This window comes from Pseudorca crassidens, chromosome 2, assembly GCF_039906515.1.
Source record: "Pseudorca crassidens isolate mPseCra1 chromosome 2, mPseCra1.hap1, whole genome shotgun sequence".
Lineage (NCBI taxonomy): Eukaryota > Metazoa > Chordata > Mammalia > Artiodactyla > Delphinidae > Pseudorca > Pseudorca crassidens.
This window is the reverse complement of record NC_090297.1, coordinates 96108412-96118592: the sequence shown is the minus strand read 5'-3', so window position 1 is coordinate 96118592 and position 10181 is coordinate 96108412. Positions and strand designations below refer to the sequence as shown.

General features: G+C 45.8%; 1 long non-coding RNA gene across 2 annotated transcripts in view; it reads right to left on the bottom strand.

The window, feature by feature from the left end:
• Positions 1–2065: 2065 nt before the first annotated feature.
• LOC137211132 (uncharacterized) overlaps positions 2066–10181 on the bottom strand; it is a 30536-nt gene continuing 22420 nt past the window's right edge. For both annotated transcript variants that reach the window (XR_010936919.1, XR_010936920.1), the window contains exon 3: positions 2066–2506. This is a non-coding gene — a long non-coding RNA (uncharacterized lncRNA). The remainder of the gene's footprint in view (positions 2507–10181) is intronic.

The window sequence follows — 10181 nt, the reverse complement described above, 5'->3', positions numbered from 1 at the left end:
CTACTACATATCAAATACCGTGCTTAGTATTGGGGATACAACAGTGAACACGACAGACAGGGCTCTTGCCCTCAAGGGACATGGTGTCTATCAATGAGACAGATGTGAAGCAAATACTCGAATAATTATTATTAACCGCAGAGGCCAGAGCTCAGAAGGAGAGGCACAGGGTGCCATGAAAGTGTATAACAGGGAAACGTCATTTCGTGCATGTGATGGTGGTGGGGCAATGCGGGGGGAGCGGGGGGGGCGGGCAGGAAGGCTTCCCTGAAGGTTCTGTTTGCTCTAAGAACTAGTTGCAAGACATCAGTGGATTATCTCAACCAAGCCAAAACTGAGCTCTCCACGTGTCCCTGCAGGCCCCAGGAAGCTGGACAGAGTGCAGCCCTGAGGCCCTTGACGGAGGTCGGGTGCCAGTGTAGGGGATAGGACCTGGCAGTGAAGGGGCAGGGCGGTCCTGAGGGGTGCAGCCTGGGCTCTGCTCCTCAGTCTTTCCAGACCCCACCCAGCCCCTGGCACATCCAGCCAGCACCGACTGCAAGATCCTGGCTGCTCGGCCACTGACGGATGGACGCAGCGGGGCAGGGCTCCATGACCTCACTGTAATGGTGTCCTTACAGCCCCGCCAGCAGGAGGAGAAAACAAACACTGAAAAGTCCCCCAGTGCTCCCAGATGCCTGCTCAGGAAGACTCAGGGCTCCAGGCTGTGGGCAGCGTGCCCAGCTCAGGAGGCCAGAATGGAATTCGAAAGTGCTTGTTTCTCTCTGAAAAATTCCAAAGATTGCTCAACATTCCTTTGACCCCAGGAGCTGGCGTTTTGCAGGAGGTGCTGAGAGCTGAGGATCCGGAGCCTTGTGCGCCTGCCCTGTGGCTCAGGACTGTCAGGGAATAGCCCCTCTGTCCTGCTCCCCGGGGGGTAGAGGGAGGGAGGCAGTGGAGGGCTCTGGAGACATCTCCCCTTGTCTGGACACAGGGGCGCTGATGGTGGAGTGGACTTTATAGGTCTGGAAGGAGGATGGGGAAACTAGCAGGCTTCAGTAGAGGGGAGAGGACACTCCTGTCCCTTGATGAGAGCTGCCATGTTCCCAAGAGGCCCTGACACCGGGGGCCCAGATTCTCAGGCTCTGGTGCAAAGGCCGCTGGAGTAGCTCACTGAGATCAACTCTCTGTGACCACTGGGAAGATCAGCTCTCTTGCCAGCTCTGTGTCTAAGGACGTTGGCTCAAATGCCTCCTCCTCCAGGCAGCCTGCTCCCTGCCTGGATTTGAATCTTCTCCTCTGATAAGGCACTAACCACACTGTGTCTCACATTGCAGTTGTTTCTCTAAGTGTCTGCTCTCCTCTACAAAGGAGGAAATGTCCTGGAAGACAGGAGCTGTTTTGCCTCAGGCCTGTATAATTCTGCAGGACCCAGCTGGCGTAGAGATGTAGATACCAAGATGTTCACCGCAGCATTGTTTACGATAGTGGGAAATGGGAAGTTCTCTAAGTGTTCAAGAATGGGGTTTGATTAAATAAGTTGGAGTGTATCCATATGGTAGAATGCTAAGCAGCTATTGACAGTTACATTTTAAAAAAATATTTAAAGATACAGGAGTACGTTAAAATCAACAAACTTCATCCTGCAGGGTTAGCCACTATTAACATTTTGGTGTGTTTACCTATTTTTTCCCTATTAGATATACAAATGCATTAAAATCCCACCAAAATGGGATTACGTGTGGGGATAAAAGTTAAATTGTGTTAAGTGTGGGGTTGCATTCCTGTGAAAGTAACGGAAGACAGCAACTGGAGGGGAGTCTATATTGTCACAGAATGTACAGTATGAAGATGTTGAAAATTATACTGCACTCAGCATTCTGTACACTGAACTAGAAAAGCCTCAAATGACTTTGAGGCTGTCACTTCCTAACCACACCCACCTCATTCTCAGAAGGGACCCGTGGTGGGCCGTGGTTTGAGAATGAGGGTGGAAGGAATGAAAGCCTATAGATCATATCAAATTTTGCATAATCACTGAATCTGACATATATTTTAATGACATTAGAATCATACTATGTACAAATATGTTTCATATCATTTCTTATTTAACATCATATCTTAAGCAACACTTCATCTTATTAAATATTATTTTAAAACATGTCGTTGTACATGTTCTTGCTTTCTAAAAATGTCTTTGTTCTTATCTTTTACCACCACCCCCTTATTCATAGGGTGCAACTGCTGAGTCAAAAGTATCAATAGAACTATTTTAAAGATTATTGAAATACATTCCCAAATTCCCCTCCAGAAAATTACACTGAGCAGCAAATGAGAGAGTTGCCTGGAGCCCTGTCATTGGGTGGGTTAATCGTTGTTAAAGTGAATAGATGGATCTGAGAGGTACTTCCACAGGCAGAATTGATGGGATTTCATGGCTGCGCGGTGCTGGGGGCATGAAATCAGAAGCAGAAGGAGTTGACGATACTGAAGTCCTTGGCTTGGGTGTGCGTAAAGATGAGGAAGCCTTCGGTGGAGAAAGGGAGAAAAGAAAGAGGATTGGGATCAGGAGAATAGAAATTTGGTTTGGGAATACTGCATATTTAAAAGAAACAAACAAAAAAATATATAAGACCCAGAAGAAAAATAAACAAAGACGTTTCCCCCAAAGAAAACATGCAAATACTTCAAGGATAATACAGTGTCAATCTTACCATTCCATTAACTAAGACTCATTTGGCTGAAAATAGTAGAAATTTAAGTTTTATAAGTTTAGTTAAAGTGGAGAATTTAGGGAAGATTCATAAAAGATCGGACGAGCAGAGATACAACTAGGACCCGGTCGTTCTTACACATTGACAGGATTCTCTCTCTCTCTCTCTTTCATCTTTGTTTTTCTCTACAGAACAACCTTATTCTCTCTCAGACTGGCATTGTCCACGTGGCAGGAAGCATGGCTTTTGAGAGCACCTGTGGCTCACCTCTCACAGCTTTGCTTCTAGGACCTGCTCTCTCTGGTCTCAAGGTCAAAACTCTCAAGGAAAGGCTCTTATTCACCCAACATGGTGCCTCAGCTGAGGCCTAGAGTGAGCTGTTATGATCGGTCACCTTAGCTCAAGGACCCTTCCCTGGGCTAATAAACAGTGTTTGGGAGCAGGCTTTAGAAGAGAATGGAGCGCGCATGTGAACCAAAGGGTTAGAAAGGACAGACTGTTGCTCAGAAGAGGTGTGCAAAATAATTGATAGTCTTCCCCGCATACCCACATAATTTTCTTTCCATACACAAAATACCCCCAAGTGTCCTCTCTTACTGTAATACAGCCATCCTCTTTTATCAGTGGGATGTAACTCAAAGTCATCCAGCTACTGCTTCTCTCTCCAAGTCCAGAATCCACTAGATGGACGATCTCTCTTTCCTCTCGTAGTTTTCAAGATTTTCTTGTTTCACTCTTGACATTCTACAGCTGTAGACCAGCATGTATAAGTGTGGATTTATTATTTATTCTACTCAACGTTCAGTGGGCACTTTCTGTCTGAAGATTCTGGAGAATTTTTCACCATTATCTCTTCAGTCTTCTCTACCATTTGCTCTATTCCTTTCTTTTGAATCTTCTCTTGGATGGAGCTTCTCAAACTCTTTTCCCTGTCTCATAACTACCCTTTCATCATTTTCGATTTTTAAAAAATCCTCTGCGCTGAGTTCTGGGTGAATTCCTCAGCTCCATCTTCCAAAGCTCTAATTATTTATTCAACTGTATTTGGTCCAGACCTTCCCCCATCTGTTCAGTTTTTATTTCAAGTACTAGATTTTTCCATTTCCAGGATTTCTAGTTGTTCCTCTTCCATATCCACTTATTCTTGTTCATTTTTTCCCTCATCTTTTGAGAATTCTCAACTTGCTTGTTTTACAATCGTTTTCATCTGGTTCTACTATTTTCTTTTCCTCTGAAAGGAGTTTATCTCCTGCTGATTGCTTTTGTTGGCAGTCTTTCTTCACATTAGTCTTCTTATTTCCTTTCTGTTTCCTATCCATGGACATGTTTATCTTCTTTTGAAATGTGACTGTGTCCTTTTATTTTCCTCTCTCTCACATGTTTTTCTTTCACTGGAGAGGCAGTGTAGAGTAATATTAAGAGCTCAGGATCTGGAGACTGCCTGTGTTCAGATCTTGGCCCCATGACTTAAGAGCTGTACGATTCGGGGCAGGTTTCTTGATCCTCATCTGTAAATTGAGGGATAATAAGAATAACACCTACCTAATAGGGTTTGGGGGAGGCTTTAGTGAGCTGATGCACACAAGGCACTTCCACAGTGCCTAGAACACAGTGAGTGTTTAGTACATGTCAGATATTTTCCCACATATTTAGAGAAAATTAGTGCATCCAGGTGTGGATAGGAACGGTGCTCAGAGGACGAACTTAGAGGGTCACTTGACAGCAAGTTCAAGTCCAGGATTCCTGAGTGTGTCTATTCCTCTTGGTCAAGCCTTCTCATCGCTCCCCGTGATCTTGCCCACACTGGCTTTGTGATTACTACCAACCACCTCCCACACTCCTCATGTACAATGCTGGTGGGAAACAGGGCAACTGTTATAAATGCTACTGTTGAAAATGGGTGAAAAGGAGGCAACACACAGTGGTCGCATTTGAACCACATCCAGCTGGACAGGGATGGTGAGGTCAGGGCTGTGGCTGGTGAATATCACTGCATCTTGGCAAAGACTGAGTTCTCTGGTCACCAGTCTGACTCTCCAGGTTTTGCCTGTTGGGAGCATTGCCCTTGCCCACATCCACAAAACCTTTCACGAGCAGGGTGGTGGAGAGGTTTCCTCCACTCAGGGCTGTACTGCCTTACGAAACACTTCCTATTGGTCTAGCTACCTAGGAATTACCTCATGATAGATATTCCCAAATCTTTTGGATGATAGAAATCTCCCGGGGAATTTGATGAAAATTCTCAATCACACCCCAGATCCACTGAGTCTCCAGGGGGAGCATCTTGGGAATCTGCATTTTTTAACAATCATCTCAGGTGATTCTTATCATCAGGAAAGTTCGAAAAAGTAATACTACCTCAGTGGTTGAGAAATCACACACCTCAGTTTGGCAGATGTGGGCTATTTTAGCATTTCAACGTTGAAAACGATGATCATCGGACTGTGACTTTCATTTTGGGGGTCTCTGTTGGCCAATTTCCAACTCCAGAAAGTTGTAAGGCATGAGAGGTGTATTGGACTCTGCTCACATGACTCCAGCCTCTTACTACAGATCTGGAGGCTCTGCTCTTCTCCTGGGGCTCAGCGGGAAATGTGGAGAGGGAAGCCACGGCTGGCCTGCTCTCAATATTGTCCCTGTTCTGCGACTTTCACATCACACTGGGGTGGGGTGGGAAGAGGATGCAATTCCTCATGAGGCAGGGAGTGCACAACATGGGGCGCTGGGCTGGTTGTGGTCCTTTCCAGGTATCACCATTCCAACTCCCAGGATCCCGTGGCTTCTTAATCAGTGCAGAACCTTTGGTGTGGGGCAAAGCATTCAGCTTTTGCAGTTGAGCAAATGGTATAACTCTGTGACCTCAGCCATTTGGGACTGCTGGCTACCAACAGAAAGACCTCTCTTAAAGCTGCTATCTCTCTGTCCAGCAGCTCCCTGAATGTTTGCTGCTTCCAGGTCTTCTCTTCCTCTCACGGCACCCTACCTAAGGCTGCGAGAAATTACTGCCACATTCTATCATCCTCATATTTCATACCGTGTCTGCCAAGTGTAAGTCTGAATGGCACATGGTCTGAGTCCCAAGAGCCACTGGAAAATAGTCTAACCAACTGCCTTGATAACGTAAAAATAGGGTAGGCAATTTTCCCAGCCTAGGATCTGTGGATGCTCACGGCATGCCAACCAACCTTGATTCAGTCATCTGGGGGTTCCTCGATTTCCACACCCCAGTTCATGTTCCAGTTTCTGTATTAAGATTCTTTTAGTGGTAAGGGACAGAAACACAACTCAAACTAATTTCTGCAAAAGAGACATCTATTGGAAGGGTCACACATTGGAAGAGAGCAGGGCTGTAACTGACTTCAGCAACCCAAACCACTGAGACTTTCTCCCTGCCCCTCTTTCTTGCTTTCCTCTGCATGTCAGCGTTGTTCACTCTGACAGGCTTTGTGTGGATGGCAGAGACATGCCCTTGGCAGCGGCTGTGACTCACCTCTCCTCTGCACCAGCGCAGAAGGATGGGGCTTGTTTTCTCTAATCATAATTTTTTTTTTTTTTTTTTTGCGGTACGTGGACCTCTCACTGTTGTGGCCTCTCCCGCTGCGGAGCACAGGCTCCGGACGCGCAGGCTCAGCGGCCGTGGCTCATGGGCCCAGCCGCTCTGCGGCATGTGGGATCTTCCCGGACCGGGGCACGAACCCGCGTCCTCTGCATCGGCAGGCAGACCCTCAACCACTGCGCCACCAGGGAAGCCCCCATAAATTTTTTAATTACAAAGAAAGGCTCTGAATGGCTTAGCTTGGCTCAGGTACCAGCTTGATCTTGGACCACATGTTTAGAAGGAAGACTAGGAGCACTTCCCAGAAGAGTCTTTTCTGGGTGGACAGAATGAAAGCTGTGCTCTACCCCAAATAGCAAAGAAATACAAATTAAAACAGCCATTAGGGCTTCCCTGGTGGCGCAGTGGTTGAGAGCCCGTCTGCCGATGCAGGGGACACGGGTTCGTGCCCCGGTCCGGGAAGGTCCCACGTGCCATGGAGCGGTTGGGCCCGTGAGCCATGGCCGCTGAGCCTGCGTGTCCGGAGCCTGTGCTCTGCAATGGGAGAGGCCACAACAGTGAGAGGCCCAACAAACAAACAAACAAACAGCCATTAAATGCCATTGGAATGAAACAAAATGAAGATACCCAATACAGTTTTCTATTGCTGCAGCAACAAATGACCTCAAATTTAGTGGCCTAAAACAGCCCAAACATAGTCTCTTACAGCTCTGTAGTCAGAAGTCCCGCACAGTCTCGCTGGCCTAAGGTCACGGTGTCAGCAGGGCTGTGTTGCTTCTGGAGGCTCTGGGGGAGAATCCATTTCCTTGCCTTTTCCAGCTTCTAGACATCCCCTACATTCCCTGGCTCATGGCCCCTTCCTCCTTTTTCAAAACCAGCAACATGGGCCTGGGTGATTCTCACACAGCTACCTTTCTGGTTCTCTTCTGTCTTCCTCTTAAGGACCCTTGTGATTACATTTGGGCCCATCTAGATAATCCAGGATAATCTCCCCAACTCAAGATCAGCTGATTAGCAACCTTAATACCCCTTTGCCATGTAAGGTCACCTCTACATAGGTTCCAGGGATTAGGACCTATTAGGGGGTGGAGGCTCTTAGTATGTCCACCACAGCTGGTAAGAAGGCAGTGAGTAGATCATCTCAAATTCTTCTGGTCAAGGTGTAAATTTGCATAAAATTTCTGGAAAATAAGTTGGTAGTTTGGCAAATCAGCCTTTAAATGTTCATATTTGTTCATTCAATAACTCCAAGAATCTGTCCTTAAAAATAATGCTAAGGCGGCTTCCCTGGTGGCGCAGTGGTTGAGAATCTGCCTGCTAATGCAGGGGACACGGGTTCAAGCCCTGGTCTGGGAGGATCCCACATGCCGCGGAGTGACTAGGCCCGTCAGCCACAACTACTGAGCCTGCGCGTCTGGAGCCTGTGCTCCGCAGCGGGAGAGGCCGCGATAGTGAGAGGCCCGCGCACCGCGATGATGAGTGGCCCCCGCTTGCCACAACTAGAGAAAGCCCTCACACAGAAATGAAGACCCAACACAGCAAAAATAAATTAATTAATTAATGTCAAAAAAGATAATAATGGCTTTCAAAGAAAGAAAAAAGATCATGCACATGGCTATTGAGGTAAAGGGAAAAATAATCAGACTTCTGGGTACAGTTTTAAAAAAATAAAAATTAATAATGCTAAGTATGTATGTGTGGCGGGGTGGAATTTATGCACTAAAATGTTCATCACTACTTTATTTATACCACCAAAAAATGGGAAACAACCCTAGGGACCAGTGGTGGTAGGCTAAGTAAACCACATTATATCCGTTTAAGGAAACATTATGTTGACAGTAAAAACTTTTGTTCCTGAGAAACTTAATGAAATGAAAACATGTATATCCCCTAATGTTAAGTAAAAAGAGAAGGATATCTGTACATTCTGCTCAATTTTGCTGTGCACCTAAAACTGCTCTAAAAACAGTTAATTGTCTATTAATTTTTTAAAAAGAGGAGGATACAAAAAATTACGGTTACAATATAATGTAAAAAAAAAAAAGATGTAAGAAAACGTCTGGGAAGGGAAATGTTAACAGTGGTTGCCCTATGGGTGGTGGGATCATTTGCAAGTGATTTTTTTCCCCTCTAAATATACATTTAAATTTATTTTTAAATTGGCCCTCAGGTGCACAGAATTGGGTTAACCATAATCCCTATTTCATAACACACTCTTATCATTATTCCAGGCATGGCCACTTCTGTTTGTTTAGTTGGTTGTTTTGCCAGTCATTTGGATAATGGATTAAGTACCCAGAAACATAACACTCAAAACAAAAGCCTCCCTAACCATTCCTCCCACACTCACCCTCCCTGTGACCCTCCCTGCTCAAAATAACCTTGAGCCCCAATCTCATGTTTATCTTTTCATTGCTTTCCTTTTTATGTAGTTCTATTGTATCTATTGTGGGATTGCCACTCCCTTGCAATGTCTTCCGCTCATTTTTTCCTGAGTCTCTTGCAAAGGGGGGAGATGTGTGTTTATTTCTAGACAAAAGAAATTCTTCTTCACTCAAGCAGGGAGTGTTGATATAATGGTAACGCCATTTTAACTATTTTTCATTCAAACCCTCTATGGTCATTCCAGTAATAGCCACGCTCAGCTCAGAAGCTGTGATTCGACACCTGAACGTATGGTGGTCAAATCCCGCACTCCCAGTGAAGGGAGGTGTTAAGGCGCCCTTGAGCTTCATTGGGACCCAGGCTTACTTCGGAGGAAGACCCACTTTCCTTGGTCTCACCCTCTGGTTTGTCTCAAGATGTTTCTGGGCCATTTCTGCCTCATGGGACACAGTTGACCCACGCGGAGTCCAGCTGAATAAGTTGAAGGCCTCTGGGCCAAGCTTCCTCAAGGTCCTACTAATCCCAGGGTCCCCAGGCTGACTTCTGAATTCAGGGATTTCATTTTTATCTCTCAAGCTCCTGGTAAATATCTCACCAAGAGACCTCTTATGAGCATCAGTTGTCTGTCTTCAGACCAGTAGGTCTTAACCAAGGACCCTTATCAGAATCACCTGAGAAGCTTTTAAAAACTACGGATGCCTAGAATCAACACCATCCCAAGAGATTCTGTAAGTCTGCTATCAGGAATTTTAAAGCATTCCCCCAAAGACTAGATATACACTTTTGGTTAAGAACCATATCATCAGACAATGCCTGGCCAAGGCCCATGCCTGCTTTTGGTCTTCAGCAAATTCTTCAAGGTAATGACAGCTCCCCAGTTACCTGGCTTTTAGCCCCAGGTTTCAGGAGATGTTCATCTTTTGTTTTCCTCATGCCTCCTAGCAAATTGACATCCACTTTCTGACTATCAGGAAAAGGGCCAACTGTGTCTGAGAGACATTTTGGCTACTGTGGTTCCCTGCAGACCTTTTAGATCTCTTTCACTCCCTGGTTTTTCTCTGCCTATCTCTCTGTCTCGTTTTATCTTTCTCTCTCGTTTTATCTCTCTCTCTCTGTCCCTCCCCCGTCTCTCATCTCAGTTTACCCTGCAGCTTTGTTCTTTTCTCCATGAAATAGGCACCTGCAGACTTCCATCCTCCACTTCTGACCCAAGAGGCAAAAGGATTTCTCTCTCGAGGACTAGTTTGAAATATCCTGCAGAAAGACCACATTTGAGAAGCAATTCCAGTAATGGCTAAGAGCATGGACTCCAGAGCCAGAGCTCAAATCCTAGCTGTGTGAACGGAGACAAATTAGTCAACCTCTATGTGACTCAGTTTCCCCATCTGTAAAATGAAGATGATAACTGCACCTACTTGGGTTGTTGAGAGGATTTAATGGGCTAAAATGCTCTCAGAGCAGCGCCTGGTACGTGGTGAGTGCTATCTAAGTAGGGTGACCACGTGTCCTGCAGACAACCCAAGAATGTTTAATTTGCTTCAACTCTC